Source organism: Hyaena hyaena, unplaced genomic scaffold, assembly GCF_003009895.1.
Source record: "Hyaena hyaena isolate Hyena2069 unplaced genomic scaffold, ASM300989v1 scaffold_212, whole genome shotgun sequence".
Classification (NCBI taxonomy): Eukaryota; Metazoa; Chordata; class Mammalia; order Carnivora; family Hyaenidae; genus Hyaena; species Hyaena hyaena.
In genome coordinates, this window is record NW_024080845.1 from 1,203,001 (window position 1) to 1,223,669 (window position 20,669).

Consider the following 20,669-nt stretch of genomic DNA (forward strand, 5'->3'; position numbering starts at 1 on the left):
TTCCAAGTTCTCAGTCCTTACACAAGCCGGGAGTTGGGGTGTCCTTAGACCTATTTTACAGACAAGGGGCGGGAGGTCCAGAGGGTTAATTGACTTGTCCGAGGTCCTGGGAGTAGGAAGAGAATTGAAGGAAGCGGGTACAATGAAAGGAGACTTTGCCTTCCTCTCCTAGCCTTCCCCACACTGGGTCTTCCTGAGAAGGGGGAGGGAGTTGGTGTCAGGTTCCTCTCTCCTCGCTGGGAAGGGAGAATGAGGGTCAGGTCCCCGTTAGGACCTGGGGTAGTTGAAAGCTTCCTGGAAAGTCACAAGGCTGCTGAGGGCCTGGGCTATGACTGTAGGGGGAAGGGGTATGTAGTGTGTGTGTGTGTGTGTGTGTGTGTGTGTGTGCTCGCGCGCGTGGCCCATGCACACATGCTTTTATGTGTGCAGAGTATGAGTGTGTATACAGCATATGTGTATAGAGCAAGTAGTGTGTACACAGTGTGGGTGTGCAGAGAAAGTGTGTGCACCTATGTGTGTGTGTGTGTGTGAGAGAGAGAGAGAGAGAGAGAGAGAGAGAGTTCTGCCAGGTGAGCCTCTTGCTGGAGGAGCTGACTCAGGCCTGGGTCTGGGGTCTCTTCCCGAGAAAAAATCAGGCTTTATAGTGACTCCTGTGATAGGAAGAAAGGGTGGTGGGTGTGGCAGCTGCAACTTTCTCCAGAGTAAAAGGGGTTCCCTCTAGGCTGAGTCTCCTCTGTCTTCTCCCCGCCCTTCCCCCACACCTGCCCTGGCAGGTAGGGCTGCTTCCTGCTTCCTGGGCCCAGGCAGCTGTCACCGCCCAGTCCGCCACCCCATCAAGGGTGGCTTCTTCGCAGAGCTGTGTAACACGCTGCATCTTTTTTTTTGGGGGGGGTCCCATCTTCTATAACTGTGGAAGGAGAACCCCAGAATTACCCTGGAATTCTTCCCCTTTTCAGAAACTAGCTTTCCTACTGGGGAGTCTCAAGGCCTGGCTGAGCTCAACTTGGATCACTTCTTTGTTTTAAAAATGTGTATTTATTTAATTAACTGAATAAAGAAACTTAAAGTAAACCAAGAGTATCCAAACATGAAATCTCTTTAAAAACGCAAAACAAAACAAACAAACAAACGAAACCACAGCACCAGAAAATCCTGGACTGCCTCATTTACCATTCGCAGAGGCTGTGCTGGTTCCGGCGTGGCGTCCCATTGCTGCCCTGAACTTGGGGGTCTCATTCTAGACTTCGATCCCATTTTCGTTCCTGAACCTACCTAGGACATAGCATCTTCCAGCGTCCCGCCGTTCCGGGATCAGCCTCCCCTTCGGTTGTGGACTTGTGAGCTGTTGGCAGCTTCTTGCTGTGGACCTGTTCCCACCACAGACTACATTGTTTTATTTTATTTTTAAATTATTTCTTGGATTATATTCCCCCAAGTGGCATTCCTGGGTCAGAGTGTGACCACATTTATGATTCCTGTCATTGGCTGCCTAGTTGCTCTGCAGAAAGATCTCACAGTAAACAGGTTTTCCAGCCTCTGAAGACTGGAGGGAGACTTGCCAAATGCCAGAAGTCCCGTGGGGGTGGTGCCTGAGGCCTCTTCTCCCTGCTCCTGGGGCTGCTCTGGGTAACGGCCCTTCGGAAAAAAGTCACATCCAGCTCAGACTTCAGTTCAAGTGTTCGCTGCTTAGGCTGTGTCGCATTATGCTGACAAGGACCCTGGCTCCAATTTGGTGGCACATATCAGGTGTTCAGTGTGTTCTGTTCATCACCCCATTGATCACTGCCTCGAATCCTCAAGGTTTGGTTTCCTTGTCTGTATAACGCTCTGCTTCACCGAGTCACTGGGAGGGTAAAGGGCTTGCCCTAGTTCTGCCCAAGTGTTTAGAAAATGGTTGCTGTTATTTCTGTGGTTGTTGTATTATCATCTCCATTTAACGATGAGGAAACAGGAGTGAAGTAACTTGCAGAGGTCACCCCGCTAGTAAATGGTGACTGGAAGCCGGGTCTGCCCAGTCATGAAATTGACTCTTAACTGGCCTGCTTTTCAGTGTCAGAAATGAGTGACATACAGCCCCTCTCCCCCAACCAGAGAGCCCCCAAAACCAGGTTTTGCAAGTCTGGGATGTTGGGGTAGCAGCTGGACACTCACACTTTGAGCTTTGAACAAAGTCTTGAGCAAAGAGGGGATCTCAAGGCTTTAGGTGAGAGGAAGATGAATCCTCTGAACTGTGATGAGGGTCCTGTGAGATGAGTCCTGTCGGGAGGTGAGCAGAATTAGTTTGCATCTCGCATCAGATGAACTTGTTAAGGGAATGGCTGCCCTGTGTTCACTGGGCTTTTTTGGGGGGGTGGGGTGGGGTTGGGGTTGGTATTTCCTGCTACTTAATGCATGGTGTTTTACTCCATAATCTGGGAAGGTATCTTTGAATGGACACAGGGTTCTGTATACTTTGGATAACTTCCAACAGTGTACATTGTTGGGAATCATGAGTAGTATACAGGCGCCCAGCTCTGAGACATGAGACCGTCAGAAGCTGCCAGAGGACTGGCCTTTCTGCCTAGAATTCGCAGAAAGACAGTTCTGGCTGTTTATTCACATTTGTGATTTGTTGTAAGGTGGGCCCAGACTAGGCTGCATCCAAAAGTTGAAGACTTTCTTCGGTTTCTTGTTCTGTCTTGGGCAGTTCATAGTGAGGCCTCAGCATAAATAATTCTAGTTGCCTGCCAGGAGCTGGCAGTTTTATTTACTTGTTTTTCCAAAAACCTTTCTGACACTGGGCATCACAGCCAATTTGGAGAAAAAGGGGTCCTCCGGCCCAAGAATGACAATCAAGGCTGCCTAGAAGTTTGGGTGGTGTGTTTTGGTTTGATCCTTTAGAAAAAGGAATTCTTTCCTTTTCAGAGGATGCGGTCTGACCCTAAGGTTTACTTAAGGTGCCTGTGCCAGGCCAGTGCCCCAGAGCAGGCGAGGTGTGTGTTCCCAAGACCTTGGGTCACTGGGCAGAGATTCCAGGGTGGTGGGTCACCAGGGCATTCAGCCCCTTTTCCTTCCTGTTGTCCTGCCCGCCCCCCCCCCCCCCCAACATACAAATCCAGTAATCCTGAATACTATTCTTTCCCAAACCACCTAGCAAATGCCAAGTGTGTCTTTTAGGCCAAAGTAGTAGAGAATGCTTTAAAAGTAGCAAAGTCGCATGCTTTGTCACAATTAACAAGTTCTGGGTCATTTGCAACAAAGTAACACAGTATGAGATGTGGATCAAGCAAGGATTCTTGGTTCAAATCCCACTTGTCACTAAGTAGCAATTAAGAAACTTCTGTGCCTTAGTTTCCTTATCACTAAAACGGGGATGATAACTACCTCCTTTAAAAGGTTGTTGTAAAAATTAAACAAGTCAGTATTTTAAAAAAATGTTTGGAACAGCACATAGTAAGTGCTGTGTGAGTGTTTACTCAATAAATAAAGTCCTGGCCAATAGTATTCTCAAAAGTCACGCTGGAGGGTTTGCAAGCTGAAAGGACATTTGAAATCGGGGCCGCACTGGGGAAACCAGCTTGGTAGGCTAGTGTCGCTGCTGCTTGCTAAATGGGGCTGTGGACTGGCCTCCTTGGAAGGGGAGGACCCTGGCTATGTTATGGCTGCCTCTGGGGTGCATTCATACCAACTTTGTTTCCGAGACCTGGACTGGAGCTTGGGGCGGCTGGTCATTCCAGCTTTCCACCCCGTTCAGGAATCTCTGGGCCAGATCACTTCCAGATGGCAGCGGGCTCTGCGGAGCTCTTCCAGCAGCAGCGGAGCCAGCGTGCCAGGCAGCAGCTGCCGTCGTTCTTGGAGAGGCTGTGCTGAAGGGAGGGCTTGATGTGGACCCACATTACGTCTCCTGGGCACTACCCCTCCCCTCCTTGCCCGGACACCGGCTTTGTGCTGTGAGGCGGGTGCACAGGGTAGTTGAGGATGGCTGCCTTGTTCCTTTGGCAACAGATGCTCAGGCTCAGAGCCTTTGGGCCTTGGCTGCAGTGGCTTCATGGCCAGGGGTACTCAGGTCATCTACTTTCTCCATAAATGGCCTCTGGGTCAGCACATACTAGGCTATAGTAGATATAGCCGAGGGGTTCAGGGTATGCGTCTGAAGCTACGTTGCCGAGATTTTAAGCTCCACTCTGCTCTGCATCTCTGGTCCACTGCCGTAACCTTTCTGAGCTTCCGTTTCCCCACCTGTAAAATGGAGAATAGTAGTTCCTATCTTAGTTGCTGAGAGCGTTATATGAGACTAAGTTGAGTTTACAGCATGGTGCTGGCATATCATTATTAATATCAATATGCTTCTGAACCAAAGTCTAGGACTTCGTCTCTTTTTCCATCTACGCTCCAGCCAGTCCTACTGCTATCATCTAGTGTGTTAGATATTCCCTACCCTCAGCTTGGACCCTCTGATGAAGATGCCTCCTAACATCCTTTCTTTCTTCCTTCCCTTGTTCAGTAAATCTAGGAAAGGCCAACTCTGGGCCAGGCCCGGTGTGAGGACCACAGGGATAAGGAGAGTCAAGGCCCCAGCTTGCGTCCTACACTGCTCAGTGCAGCGGAGGGAGTAACCAGGGAGTGTGCGCACACAAATCACCTGGGGACTTTGGTAAAAATGTAGGTCTGATTCAGCAGGTCCGGTGTGAGTGAAGGCTGGAAGGCTGAAGTTCTGTACTTCCGGCCCCCTCCCAGTTGCCACTGTTGGTGCTGGTGGTGGTGGTGGGCCACGCAGTAGGTAGTAAGGATCTAGAGGCCAGGCCTTGGGGGGAGGAGGAGAGGAGCGCCTTCCCTCAGGCTGGGGTGGGTAGTCTGGAGGGCTTCCTGGAGGGAGGGGCCTTTAAGTTGGGACTCACAGCCTGACTAGAATTAGGCAGGTGAGCAGTTAGCCAAGTGAGGCACAGCCAGGGAAGAGTTTGTCACATGAGGTCAGAGGAGTGATACAGGTGACAAGAGCTGTCTCACAAAGGGCCTTCTGAGGCTAGAGGCTGCCAGCCAGGCAACTTCCTTGAGGGTGCTTGGTGTGGGCTAGGTGAACCCAGCTGCAATGGATCATCTGATCCGGGGCCCTCTTGACTGTTACTCCAGTCATTCCTGCCGGTAAAAAATGTTCATGTGCCCCTTTCTCATATATGCAAATTTATAAGCTATGTTCATATATTATGGAAAGCCTGTATATTAAATATTCATAAAACTTAGCTTCATTTTAGATGACAAATCCAAATACAAGATCTGGTTTTTCCTGTGCTCTAATAATGAATTATCTTGCACTCCGTGTGGTACATGTACCCTATTTGGAGGCCCCTGAGGGCCTGTATTTCTCCATTTCACCCCCCACCCCCATCCCATATTGGTGGTTTTTTTGCATTTAGTTTTGATCTTTAGTTATCCTCAGTTAAGGAGGTGGATCCATAATTCTATCCCCTTCCCCCATCAAGTTGAACCAAATGAATAAACCCAATGGAATGAGCCATTTCAGTCTAAATGCCTGCTATTTCCTGCTCTTATATAATGATTAAAATTGCCTTTCATGACATTCTACTAGAAGCCATCCTTCATTACTATTGTAAATCTAGTTATCCATTAAACATGTTCAATAATCACCAGATTGGCTCGGGTTACTGTATAAAAAACAATAGCACGTTCCCCTTCTGGGGCTTGGAAAGTGGCCTTGTAGTTTTTAAGCGCCTTGCTCACCTTTCTTGGGAAATTGAGTTCATGTTCTAGGGAGAGAGTTTTGGGGAAAGATGATTAGAAAACCAAATGATTCTCTTCATACTAAAGTGATAAAGCAGTACTTTGAGTAGTTATACATGGTATAAAGGATGGAACTGTCGGGTATTTTCATTCTGTCCACTTAGTGTCACGATTCTTTTCATCCCAAAACATGCTGTGTTGTACATGCAGTTGCTACCTTTCTTCCAAGAGCTTGACAGCAGTTGCCTTAAATACGTTCATTTGATAAGTTGTAGATAGTTGTCATAACTCTTCTGCAAACTGTTCAGTTATTAAAAAAAAAAAATTGATGGAATTTTACTTACACCCATCGTTTGGTTACCAAACGTAATGTTTCCCTTCCCTGATTCCCTTTTGACCAGTCTCTGTGCAGTAGAATGTCCTTGGTTGAGATTTTCTTGTACTATAAGCAAAAGCGGTTTGGTTTTTCACTTAGTCGGGACTGATTACAGGTCTGAATTATTCTGACTTCCTCCTTTCCCCCATCATCAGAACCTGGCATGTGTAGATGGCTAGGTAAGGAGGACACTTGTGTTCCTCCTGCCTTGGCCTTTAAAAGGATGCACACCGATGAAGACATTTGTGTACGGAGTGTTGAGGTGTGCACACGCATCCTCTCACATAATAGCTAGCATTTTCCTATGCCTGCTGTCCTGCTAAGTATTGTCCTGAATGCCTTACTTTCATTGCTTCTAATCCTCATTATGAACTCTGCAAAATGAGTGGCTTTGTATTTATTTCTATTTTACAGATGAGAAAACTGAGGCTCAAATCAGCCTCCCTTCCCATGCCAGGCATGATGTTTGCCTGCATCAAACTGCAAAGTATTTTTTTTTTAATCTCAAAGTTTGGTTTCACACTTAAACTGGATACACTGTAGTGAGAGAATTCATGCAGCTTTAGTTCAGTTCTCTTTTTGTTTGTTTCGTTTTGGTTTTTTTGTTTTTTTTTTTTTTTTTTGCTTGAAATGTTACTTGAGCTTGATGAATGTGAAATTGAAATTCTCTTCTACAGAACAACTTTTTTTGGCCCATTGGCCACGCTTCTTCTAGGGCTGGGGTCTTCTTTTCCGTTCTGGGGTATCTCTGGGTTTTTCCCTGCCTTTATTTGGTTCCCTGGGGCAGTGATTTCACTGCAGGTTTGGACGGTGGGGGCCGGGCAGGGCTTTCTTTGTGAGGCCTCGGGACCAGAGATGAGGAGGAGGTGCCCCTGGAATCCCTCCTGGGTGCACTCCTGTGGGGCTCACGGTGCACACCACTTGCAGGGAGGAGTGGTAACGGTTTGTGGAGACCTAGCTCTGCTGGGAGGTCCTTGGTGACAGTCACCATTGGCACAATTGTGCCCTCTCCTAAATGACCTCACCCTCCATCCTTTCCTTCTGCCATCTTTAAACGTTAACCACAGGAGAGTGTGTTGGGTCACGTCTGTGGCTGAGCACTTGACCTTTAGTGGTCCGACCGCCCCGGCACAGGCCACCAACCGCTCCCACACCGGGCCAGCAGCTCCGGCTCACCTTCAGGGAGCCTCGCTGTGTCGCAGAGCTCCGCCACGCTGCTCCGGAGCTGAACCTGTGTCCCCAAGGGCTTCTACAGCACTCCCAGGAAAGGACGCTGGTCTGGCCGGCCTGCTCCGCGCTCAGCCTTCCCCAGAAAGCGCAGGGCCTGGTTCGTTGCGAGGTCTGGGCGTTAACACAACACTCCTGTTCTCGCTCTCTGAAGGCCCTTTATGCTGGCATGAATTCCTTTTCTCATGGAGATCTGAAAGCTCTTTTGACTAAATGGGTCACCTTTCTGGGTATTTTCATAAGGCTGGTCCGCTTTTGCCATGCCAGACAACTTCTCTGGAATTTCCGTTTCGATATAACGAGAATACAGTGCGGAATTTTGGCTTCTGAGCTATAGGGAAATGGGTGGGGATTTGTGGCAGGGATATGTAAATTTGCTGCGGCCCATAAATTCAGATTTTAAGGTTAAAAAAGGCAAGCAGCAGTTGGCTTTCCTTCTACAAACAAGAATGGTGTTACTTTCGGCCTCCCGCTGCTTGTGACCCGAGGCAGAGGCAGGCCTCCCGTGGAGGCTGGGGTCTGAAAAGATTCTCGGTGGCTAAAGTCAGATTCCTGCATGTCCCCTGCTGCCCCCAAGAAAATAATCAAGTTCTTATCATGCTGGTACTGCACTGCTTGTGTGAATCACCCTGATTCCTCTGCACCTCCCTGAAGTGATTTATCAGATATTCCAGGGAAACAAGAATTATTTAGCATTCTGCGGTCTGTTAGGAGCATGGCTGGGCCTGGGGTTTCTTCTCAAGAACGAAGTGATTGTTCCCTTGGTGATGTAAAGCCGGCCCGAGGCAGGGGGCCAGGGAGGGGGGTGGGGACCAGGCTCCACCCTCCAGGGGACCAAAGGTGCTGAGGTCTTTGGGCTCAGTCCCAAAAAGGCCTTTGTGACTAGGTGGTTCTGTTAACCGAGCAGAGTTCTGGGTTGCGTTTATAAGATTCCTTGTCAGAAGAGGCAGAGGCTGGAAGGCCAAGGGTGCCCTGCTGGTGGGCTGGGGGGCCCTCTCTGTGCTTCCAGCCATCCAGGGGCAGCACCCAGTCAGTTCTGAGAGGGGGAGCCTTAGGAATCTTGGCTTGCAAGCACCCGGGCAGTGGCGTGTCACATTCCTTATCTGCACTAAAGGAGGCAAGCTGGCACCTGGGGAATGCTTCTCCTGTCCGGGAGTCCTTTACAGGAAATGATCCAGGTGTCACATTACGCTTCCTGTCGGGCAATGCATCCCTTACCATAATTACCTCTCCTGTCCCTTTTTCTTGGCACTCTTGTTTGACACCCATGGAAAGTCACACCTGAGGTGGGGGAGGGCGTGAGACCCTCTTCTGGATGCCCGCGTCTCCCCGCCCACCCCATGCCATCCCATTTCATAGCTTCCTGAGCTCCAGAGATCTCCTGACTTGCCTGTTTTGCTCTCCCACTGGACCATGCCAGCTGGTTCAGGGGCAGGTGTTGAACCCCGTGTTCACCTCCGTGGTGCTGAGCTTGGCACCTGGTAGGAACATAATAAATAAGTTATTGAGTAAATACACAGCCTTTCGCAAAGATAGGTTGAATGAAGAGATCTGACACATTTATTGGTTTGCAAGATATCTGCTTTCAGAAAACACAAAATACTGATCCTTTGTGGCCAGTAGTGAAACGGGAATTGTGTGCAGTGGGCCTCTGGGTCCAGAGTCCCAGTAGAATGCCTCGTTTTGGGGACAGTGATGCTGACCATAAGAATTCAGCACTTTGTAGTCATTCTCTGATCATCTATGATTTGCTTCATCTGTTAGAGAATAAGGCTTTTTCCAAGTGGTCATGCAAGGTTTAGAAAATGAATATGAATGCAAGCCACTGAGAGTCACTCTAATAATAGTAATCTAGCTTCATTAATAATAGTGGATATATTGAACACCTACCAATACCAGAAGTTGGTATTGAAAGCGTTGATCAATGCTTTTCACTAATAGCTAAACGAAGCCTCACTGCAACCCTGGGATGTAGTTATTGTTGTGATCCCCATTATACATATGTGGAAACTGAGGCATACCCCAGATCAGCCACTGAATTTGTGGCAGACTATGACTCAAACCCTTGTCTGAGAAATTTTAACTGTCAAAGGAAAGTCACCAGCATGTCTTCAGAATTCATTTCTAAGGGGGCGCCTGGGTGGCTTAGTCGGTTAAGCGTCCGACTTTCGCTTAGGTCATGATCTCACGGTTCGTGGGTTCGGGCCCGGCATCGGGCTCTGTGCTGACTGCCAGCTCAGAGCCTGGAGCCTGTTTCAGTCTGTGACTCTCTCTCTCTCTGACCCTCCCCTGCTCACGCTGTCTCTCTCTCTCTCTCCTAGAAATAAATAAAAAAACATTAAAAAAAAAAAGAATTCACTTCTAAGTATTTTTTTGTATATTAAAATGTTGTATTTGGGGGTGCCTGGGTGGCTCAGTCGGTTAAGCGTCTGACTCTTGATTTTGGCTCAGGTTATGATCTCACGATTCGTGGGTTTCCGGCCCTGTGTTAGGCTCTGTGCTGACAGTGAGGAGACTGCTTAGAATTCTCTCTCCCTCTCTCTCTGACCCTCCCATACACACACTCTTTCTCTTTCTTTCCCCCAAAATAAATAAATAAGCTTAAAAAATAGCATTTGTGGTTATTGCAAGAGAATTGCAAGAACATAGAGAAATACAAAGAAAAACACCATATTACATTCTGTGAAGAACCTTAACAAGTGTTTTTCTACTTTTAGGGAGTTTTGGATAAAAGCTGCCTTTTGATCAGAATGGGAAAAGGGGATTGCATTTTCTCAGGAAAAATGAGACTGGACCGGAAACGTTTTGTGAAATCATTTTGGTCATACTGATGGTTGTAACAAGATTCATCCTCGAGTTACCGCGGAGGTGTGCCCCCATTAAAATTGAAGGTCTTGGTTGAGGCCCATGGTTTGCAAGTCTCCCTTGGTCTAGAAGTATGTTTTGGTCAACCACAGAGTGGGAGTGTTCCATCTAATTTCTGCCTCTTAAAAGTTTTTAGGACCAACTTTTATTGGGACTGCCAGGGTCTCTTAATAATAGTTATTATGTTTGGTAATATTATGCCCTTGTCTCATCATTAGCCCAGCATGGAAATTCATTTACTTTTTAGTTGCTCAGCTCCATTAGCAATTTAAATGTCTCAAATATGAGCCTATCAGAATGTAGTCGGGCAGCTTGGTTCACCCTTGCCCATCTGGGAACTTTTAGAAGTCTGAGTATTATGTGCATGGCTGGTGTTTTGAAGTATTTTCTCAACAGCCCTCCGGACACCAGGTCCATGGAATCATCCTGTCTTAGCCTTGTTCAAGGCAAAGGAGTTGGAATGAAACCGCTTCCTCAGTGTGCTTATGAGGACGGGTCAGTTAGACCCTGACACTTGCTGGCTGGGAGACTCGAGGCAAGTAAGTTGACCTCTCTGAGGTTCAGTGTGTCAGGCTGTCAATAGTGCTCCAGCTGTTGTTGAAGATTAAACGATACAGTCTTTATAAAGCATGTGGCAGATAATAAGTGTCCCATGCATGGTGGTCTTTTCTTCCTCCTCCCCCTTCTCTCTCCTCCTTGCTTGACCTGGGTTGGTCCCCTTAGTTTGGAGGAAGAAGTGACCTAATTATCTCAGGAGGGGAGAGGGGTGGGAATACTCCCAGAAATTGGTCAAAGGTACCTCTTACCAATAAGCTTCCTTTTCAAAGAGGTGACTTGGGTTTTTGAGTAGTTGATGGGCAGGAACCATGGATCGGAGGCACTTCCTGGTCTTGCCGCCAAGCTTCCTTAGTTTTGTTTTTTTGTTTTTTTTTTTTTAATATATTTTTTTATTTATTTCTAGGAGAGAGAGTGAGACAGCTTGAGCAGGGGAGGGTCAGAGAGAGAGGGAGACACAGACTCTGAAATAGGCTCCAGGCTCTGAGCTGACAGTCAGCACAGAGCCCGATGAGGGGCACAAACCCACGAACCATGAGATCATGACCTAAGCGAAAGTCGGACGCTTAACCGACTAAGCCACCCAGGCGCCCCCAAGCTTCCTTAGTTTAAGGATAGAGAACAGGTGCTACCTATTCTCAACCTCTTCCCCCACTTTCCCTTTGGCTAGCGGATCTGTTGTTTTAACTAGCTTTTTTGCCCCTCTTTTCTTTAACCCTTTTTGTCTCTTAGAATGTCCTTCACTCCCATTTCTTTCCTGGTTTACCTCTCGTGGAAGGCTGTTCTACCATCCAGGTGATATAAGATAGAAGGTCTGAGTCTTGGCTCTGCCCCTTGAGAGCTGGCCGACTCAGGGGAGTGTTTTGCCTTTAGGAGCCTGTCTTCTAGATGCAGAAAGTGATGATAAACTGCTCTGCCTTATAAAGAGAATGTGCATCTCAAGCCCTTAGCACTGCTCCTGGTCATAGGCAGTGATCAGTAAATGACAGCTGCTGCTTTTGTGATGCTTGCAGCGCATAATTACTGTGAAGCCCCACGCCTCCCACTTAACCCTTTTCAGGGCTCAGGAGGATGAAGAGAGAACAGCAGCCGTGCTGGAGGTGAGACTGCGCTCTCTGCCTCAATTTGTGCTTCCAATCTGGAATGAAGGGGGTGTGCCAGCTGCCCTCCTCGAGCCAGGCTTGGCTCTGCCCTGGCCCTGGGCACTGTTTCCTCTCCCTTCTAGTCCTGGCCCTTTGATACCTGGGATCATGGTGGGGCTTCCTGCCAAGATTTTTGCTGCCCTGGGTGCGGTCTTAAACCCATCACTGCCCAAACTCATGTCATGGAGCTAGTGACAATATTTTTACAGTAGCGCTTGGAAACTGAGATCCTGGGTCACACCCTAGACAAACAGCACTGGGGTTATTGGACTGGGGTGACTGGAGGAGATGGGCACCAGCAAATTCTGTGGCTCCTAAGTCTAGAAGGATGTGACAGGTTGTGGAGGGGGGACATCATTCCCAGTTCTTTTCAGGGGTACACTAGGCTTAGCTCTGCCTGGCTGAAGGCATCTGTGTCTTCTGTAACTAGCTGTTCTCTTCAGTTGCTCCTTGAATACAAGCTGCCTGCTGTTTCCCTGGCTGGGCCAGGTTTCTAATACTGCAGCCTTTTAAGGGAGTGTCATTTTTAGGTTGTCTCTTTTAGGGGCAGGGAACACCCAGCACCTTTCCCCAGAGGTAGAATTTGTGGGGGTTTTACTTGAGTGATGACTAAGCGGATCTTTGCGTTTTAATGACGGGAAGAAATTAGTCAGCCTGGGCACTGTTTCCATGTGACAGGGCAAAAATTTAAACACTTGCACAATGGCTTTTGTTTTACCAGCTATTACAGCTGACCATCAGGCGTTATCAATAAGATCAGCAGGTGTTCACTGCTCTGCTTTCAGAGACCAGTTTCTGGTCCTGGGAAAGGCCCAGAGCAAGCTGGATTTGGCACGACTGTGGGTCCCAGGCAGACCCAGGCCTGTTTCCACCATCACTGGGGCCTTGGGGAGGCCCTGCCTCCATCTCTCAGCTTGTTTCCCCATCTGTAAAAGGGAAGAACTGAACTAGGCCTGAGTTTCCCAAACTTTAGTCCTTTGTAAAGGAACCACTTATATTATTTTTGCCATGTGCCATGGCTGTCTCTTTTTTTTTTTTTAACATTTCCCCCCTGTAGTTGACTCATTTTAAAAACAAATGCATTTGAAAAGGAGACTTGTGTCACTGTTGTAACAAAAAAAGCAGTGTCACTAGGTAAATCAAGGTAACTGTAAATAAACCCAAAACAGTGTTATGAAATTCTTGCTAGCGCTATTGCCTGTTGTTAGCAGGAGGCTGACTCTTTTGGTTAAAAAGGAAAATTAGGGGTGCCTGAGTGGCTCAGTCGGCTAAATGTCCAACTTTGGCTCAGGTTATGATCTCGCGGTTCATGAGTTCAAGCCCCACGTTGGGCTCTGTGGTAATGTCTTAGAGCCTGGAGCCTACTTTGGTTTCTCTCTCTCTCTCTCTCTCTCTCTCTCTCTCTCTGCCCCTCCTCCACTCGCACTTTGCCTCTCTCAAAAATAAATAAACATAAAAAATTAAAAAAAAAAAAGATAACTAGCCAGAGATAGGTGTTCAGAGTAACCTAGGACCACACTGAGCCTTTCTCCCTGACCCACCCAGAAGGACTGAGAAAGAATTGGAAAGAGAATAATGTTGTCTTAATAATACAAAAGGGACTGAGAGAGTGTCACCGATAGTGCAGAGTAATAATGTACAGATGCTTTGTTTGATAAATACCTGTAGAGCCTTCATCAAGTGCCAGGATCTGTACCAGGATCCTAGTGGCTAGAACAGAGGGGGCTGGGGCTTGGTCACCTGTCTTGGGAAGCTCATGGTCTAATGGGAGTCATAGGAGTAGGTTAATGTAAATGAAGAGCAGGACAGGTCATAAAGGTTTCAGTAAGAAAATCACAGAACTAAGTTCTGTCATGTGTATAGGAATCTTTTACAATTAAAAGTTGTTTAGAAAATTTAATTTCACTTGGAATTTCTTTAAAAAGTTTGTTTATTGAGAGAGAGAGAGAGAGAGAGAGAGAGAGAGAGAGGCAGAGGGAGAGAGAATCCCAAACAGGCTCTGTGCTATAAGTACAGAGCCCGATGTGGGGCTTAGTCTCACAAACTGTGATATCCTGACCCAAGTCGAAATCAAGAGTCACGTGCTTAACCAACTGAGCCACCCAGGCACCCCATAATTTGAAAAAAAATTTTTTAAAAATATTTTTATTTATTTCTAGGAGAGAGAGAGACAGCGTTAGCAGGGGAGGGCCAGAGAGAGAGGGAGTCACAGACTGAAACAGGCTCCAGGCTCTGAGCTGGCAGTCAGCACAGAGCCCGATGCGGGCCTCAAACCCACGAACCGTGAGATCAAGACCTAAGCGAAAGTCGGACGCTTAACCGACTAAGCCACCCAGGCGCCCCTGAAAATTTTTAAATGAATAAACCCATTTCAGTCCAGAATGATTCTAGAGAAATAAAATACATTAAAGTTGTGCATTGTTGTTCTTACGGTGTAAGAGGATGATCATCTTCACTAACCTTAGTTCCCTAAAGCCTAATTTGAGTTTTGAGCTCTTTTGGAGTCCATGTCCATTGTAAATAGATAAAAACGAGATGGCCTGATATGCTCCTTACGACACTATACCCTCCCACCCCCTCAGATTAGCGTGTCTTGTAGTTTCTGCAAGCAAGATGTACCCCAAGACTGGACTTTTGAAACGCCGCCAGCTAGTGTCCAGGAATGAGTGGTATTTTTTAAGATAGTGGGATTGAGGCTGAGACTGATTTTCCTATCCATCTGCCAGCTGAGGGCAAGACCTCCTTCTCTTGGGTTTCTCGGAGGAGGGGAGTTGTGGTTGAGAATGAGGACTTGGGGGGCACCTGGGTTGCTCAGTTGGGTAAGCCACTGACTCTTGGTTTCAGCTCACTCCATGATCTCATGGTTCATGAGACTGAGCTCCACGTGGGATCTATGCTTATTGTGTGGAGCCTGCTTGGGATTCTCTTTCTCCTCTCTGTCTATTTCTCCCCTGCTTGTGCATGCAGGTGTGCGCTCTCTCTCAAAATAAATAAGTAAACATTTTAAAAAATAAAAGAAAAAAGAAAAATTTCTTAAAAAGGAGGGCTTGGGGGCCAAGCAGCTCTGGGGTTAAATCTGTGACTTACTGTGTGACCTAGGATTGAAGTACATGATTTTTCTGGAGCCTTGGTCCTCAGTGGTCTCACCTGTAAACTGGGGATAATCATAGTTTCTACCTGAAAGAGTGGGTGTGAAGATTTAATGAGCTAAATTTTGTAAAGTACTTGCCACATGGGATGTGTTTAGGTGGCGCTAACAGGTAATCCCACACTTCTCTGATTGAAAGGCTCAGGTGTTTACTGCTCTAGGCTGGTAGTGAGTGAGGTGAAGGGGGGTTTCGGGTTTGGGATTTGGTTAGATCATGCTGATTGGCATCAGGACATTCAGAAGGGATCTGAGGTTTGGGACAAATGGCACCATGACCCCTAAGATACTGTGTATGGATCAAATCAGAATGAAATAGACAAGGGGCCGGTGGGGCAGTCAGAATCCTTTCGACTGCAGGAATTGAACCCCAAACTGGCTCACGTACGAGGAAATTGATTGGCTCATGTCAGCAAGCCCAGCGTGGGTTATGGATTTGTGGGATCCAGTGGCTCTGTCATCAAGGATTGAGGTTCTTCTTTTGATTTTCTTAAAAACTTTTTAAGTTTGTTTACTTATTTAAATATTTAGAGAGAATGAATGAGTGGAGGAGGGACAGAGACAAGAGACAGAATCTCAAGCAGGCTCTGTGCCACCAGTTGATGTCAAGAGTCTGACGCTTAATCAACTGAGCCACCCAGACGCCCCAAGGGGCATATTCTTTTAAAATAAATTACGCCAATAAAAACGGAATACAGAGCAATAATAAGTAAACTAGAATTGCTTAGTTTGAGTTCTGCTGAGAGTGGGCTGGACACAAGACCTGCACCACGTGGAGATTCCTTTTTCAGGGGAGGTGATCCCAGGAAGCAGGAAAGAGAAACAGTGAGTGAGACAGGGAAGGAGAGTAGGGTGAGTTATCCAGGGCACTGCTTTGGGCAGCAGGGGCTCCATTCTGCTGGGACCTCCTAAGAAGTGTACACAATGCCTCTAGAACTGCCCTCCTGGAGAAGGACAGGAAGTGGGCTGAGAAGGACAGGAAGCGGGCCATCCACTTGCTCTTCCCCAATGACAGAGGCATTCATTCTTCAGACTTCCAAGCTGATCATCCGTGCATGCTGGCTCTGCTGGTGCAAAAAGGGAAAGGAAAAGGTGAGTGCTTGGGTTGGTAGGTGGACCCCAGAGAATGATTTGTGCCCACCCTAACTGTGGCTGAAATTAGAGGTGGGCCAAGAAAGAGGATCCAGACACAGGCAACAGTGACATTACCAAGTATATCACCCTGGGTCAGTTCTGCAAACAATGCTGAGCAGAAAAAGCAAATTGCAGAAAGGTACATATGCCATAATACTGTTTCTATAGAGTTTTACATATGTAATGGAAATGAAGATATGTTCACTGGAATGACTGTCACCAACCTCTGGATAGTGATTGCCTGTAGGGAGTCGGGGAATGTGTGGCCATGAGCAGGTATGCTTGGGCTTTCAACTCTTTGTAACATTTTATTTCTTCAGTTGCCTGGTGCTTATATTGTACTGTTCTTTTTGCCCTCTATTTTTGTGTGTATTTGTTGGAAATATTTCCAAAAAAGTGTATTACAAAAAGTGTATCATTTTAATGCTGGTACAGTGCATTAGTGAACTTGAGCAAGGGAAGGGGGAAAAGTATCCTTTTTTTTTTTTTAAATGTTTTATTTATTTCTAGGAGAGAGAGAGAGAGAGACAGCGTGAGCAGGGGAGGGTCAGAGACAGAGGGAGTCACAGACTGAAACAGGCTCCAGGCTCTGAGCTGGCAGTCAGCACAGAGCCCGACGCGGGGCCCGAACCCATGAACCGCGAGATCATGACCCAAGCGAAAGTCAGACGCTTAACCGACTAAGCCACCCAGGCGCCCCGGGGGCGGGGGGGGGGGGAGTATCCTACCTTTATTATTTGTTTGTTTTAAAGACAAGCTTGAGCCCAACTAGTAAGAAAGAAGACAGATCGTCCTCAAGACGTCAGGATGATATTAAGACAAAGACATTCACACTTTGCAGTTCTCCCTCCCACTCCCCAAGTCTGTGTTGAAACTCCTGAGCTAATAACCTTAGAATGTAATGCCCCTCCCGTTGCTTGTGAACATGGCAGGCTTGGGTTTCTCAAAGTCAGAGAGAGCTTCAGACATCTGCCTCTGGGAGCTTCCAGTCAATGGCTTTTTGTCTAAGTGAAGAAGATATTTCTCAAGGAAATACCTCAAGGGACTGCTGAAATATTTGCATTGTCCTTAAAAGTGGGTAATAGTTCAGGTGGTTCAGCAGTGGATTGAGTGTTAAGGGAGTTGCGTTCAAAGAACACCTTTGCATTATGACCAAAGTCAAGTCTGAACCACCATATGGTGGTTCCTGTTTAGTTTCCCAGGCACCTGAACATATGAGCTCAGAAGCATTTAATTTTTAAAAAATTACTCTAGGGATGCCTGGGTGGCTCAGTCAGTTAGGCATCCAACTTCGACTCAGTTATGATATCACGTTTCGTGGGTTTGAACCCTCCATTAGGATGCTGTGCTGACAGCACAAAGCCCGAGTTGGGTCCTCTGTCTCCCTCTCTTTCTGCCCCTCCCCTGCTCACATGCAGGCTCTCTCTCTCAAAAACAAATAGACATTTAAAAAAATAAAATATTACTTTGTTGGGGGACACCTGGCTGGCTCGGTTGGTAGCGCATGTGACTCTTGATCTTGGGGTTGTGAGTTTGAGCCTTATGTTGGGTATAGAGATTACATAAAAATAAAAGAATTATTTAAAAAAATTACTCTATTGGGGTTTAACTGACAACTGACAACAAATGACACATTAAAAAGTGTATAGTTGGAAGGCAACAAAACAAAAATAGAAACTTCGTTAAAGTAAAAAGCTTCTGCACAGCAAAGGAAATCATCAACAAAATGGAAAAGCGGCCTACTGAATGGGAGAAGATATTTGCAAGTCATGTTCTGGTAAGAGGTTAATATCCAAAATATAGAATAAATAATTCCTACAACTCAATAGCAGAAGTCCAAACAATACGGTTAAAAATATATATAGAGAGATAATATATAAGCAGAGAATATATAAGATAGAGAATATAGGCAGACAATATATAAGACGTTTTTTCGGAGAAGACCTACAGATGGCCAACAGGTATGTTCAAACATCACTAATCGGAAATGCAAATCAAGACCACTGTGAGATATCACCCTGTGTCCATTACAATGGCTCTCATCAAAAAGATAAGAAATAACAAGTGTTGGTAAGGATGTGGAGGAGAGTAAACCATTGTGCACTGTTAGGTAAGACTGTAAATTGGTACAACTACTATGGAAAACAGTATGGAGGTTCCTAAAAAAGGTAAAAATAGAACTACCATATAATCTAGCAATTTCACTTCTGGGTATTTATCCAAAGAAAAAGAAAACACTAACTCAAAAAGATAATCTGCACCTCCATGTTCATTGCTACATTGTTTATAATAGCCAAGATATGGAAACAAGTATCTATTGATGGATGAATGGATAAAGAAAATGTGAGATATGTGTATGTGTGTATGTATAAGTGAATTATATATATAATTCAGCCATAAATGTAAACAAGAGGGAGATTTTGTTATTTATGAGAAAACAGATGGACCTTAGGGCATTATGATAAATGAGAGTCAAATACTGTCTCATCTCATGTATATGTGAAATCTTAAAAAAAAAAAAAAGTCCAAAGGTAGGAGGTGGGTGAAATGGGTGAAGAGGATCAAAAGGTACAAAATTCCAGGTATAAAACAAGTAGTTATGGGGATATAATGTATAGGATGGTGGCTATAGTTAATACCATATTGCATATTTGAAAGTTGCTAAGAGATTAGATCTTAAAAGTTATCACCAGAAAATTTGTCACTATGTATGGTAACAGATGTTAACTAGACTTACTGTGGTGATCATTTCACAATATATACAAGTGTTTTATTTATTTATTTATTTATTTATTTGGCAGACTGTTTTTGAGAAAGAAAGACAGAGTGAGCAGGGGAGGGGCAGAGAAAGGGAGAGAGAATCCCAAGCAGGCTCCACACTGTTAGCACAGAGCCTGACATGGGGCTCGAACTCACAAACTATGAGATCATGACCTGAGCTGAAATTAAGAGTCGGCCGCTTAACTGACTGAGCCACCCAGGGGCCCTAAGAAATGTTTTCTTAAAGACAGTTCTTTAAGCTGGTTGGTAAAAGCAGCTGTGGCTTTGGTCACTTCTTTCTATGTCCTCTACCACAAAAGTTTTCATTCTTGCTGTCATCAAATTCTGTAACCAGTTTACTTGCCGGAAAAAGCTCGGTAGTCCTAATACTGGCTAACTAGTAGAGTGGTGGGTGCTTCTTGAAGTCATAGTCTCTCACAAACCATCACTCAAGGATGGGTAGGTGAGCTAACATCTGTCATGTACCACGGATTGTGCTAAGTTGGTGCTTTACATCAAGTATTTCACTTAATTCGAATGGCCCAATGAAGTAGGTATTATTTCTATGTTACAGTTGGGGAGAGACTGAGGCACTGAGAGGTTTGGTGACTTGTTGCATAGCCAGGACACAGAAGAGACAGACTCTGAAAGTAAATGTATCAGTTAGGCTGTGTATGCTGCCACGTCCTAGGAAACCCAACTTATCCTGATTCCTCCAAACAGGGAGCTCATTGGCTCCTGCAGCTAAAAAGTCCAGGGGTAGGGCAAGCTGCCGGGTTCCTTTTGACCTAGAGGTTTTGAGGGTGTCAGAACCCTGGCTCTGTTTCTCTCAGATTTTCTGTTATCTCTGCTCCTGGACAGGCTGGTGTAGATCTTTGCCACACAGCTGTACCCACATCCACACCTCTCTAAGGGAGCACGCAGACCCTGAGGTTTACTGTGATTGGCCCAGCCTGTGCCACCTACCCTCTTAACCAATCACTGGTCAGAGTGTGTGACTGTTGGGATTGGCTTAACCTAAATCACATGGCCTGCCTTCCTTTTCCCTTTCCTGGTCTGGGACATTGAAGAGGATGGAAGAATGGATGCTGGGCAGGCTTCTCACACTGCTATACTAGGTTGCTATTTGTTCTTTAGAAATCCCCTTCATTTTATGAAACTGTGGTGTCACTGGCTGTAGTATTTTTCAAAATTTATTTTTAAGTTTATTTATTTTAGAGTGAGCGAGCACACAAGCGAGGGAGGGGCAGAGAGAAAGGGAGAAACAGAATCTGAAGGAGGCTCTAGGCTCTGAGCTGTCAGCACAGAGCCCAACACAGGGCTCGAACCCACGGACCATGAGACCATGATCTGAGCCAAAGCCAGATGCTGAACCGACTGAGCCACTTAGGCGCCCTTGGCTGCGGTATTTATATGGCTTGTAACTTAGGTTATTACCTCTTTCCCTACCCAAGTAAGATTACCTCTACCACCCCCCGCCCCAGTGAGATTCCCACCCCCTCAAAGTGAGATCCCCCTACCCAAGAGAGCCCAAGAGAGTTTACCTCTTCACCCTCACAGGCAGATCAAACAGGAAAAAGCAAAACAAAACAAACAAAAAACCCAACGTGTAAATTGTAGCATGCTTGAGGATTTTTAAAAGCTGTCTATATAATTAAAAGGTGTTAGTTAGACTTGGATATAAAATAAAATCTGACTTCAAATTTAACTGGCATAATTTCCGTGGCAAAATACCAGGTAGCCTGTG

At 46.1% G+C, this 20,669-nt stretch overlaps 1 protein-coding gene across 1 annotated transcript in view; it reads left to right on the forward strand.

Moving 5' to 3' along the window:
* FLNB (filamin B) overlaps nt 1–20,669 on the forward strand; it is a 144,130-nt gene that overhangs the window by 1,198 nt on the left and 122,263 nt on the right. The gene's annotated exons all lie outside the window — the stretch shown is intronic.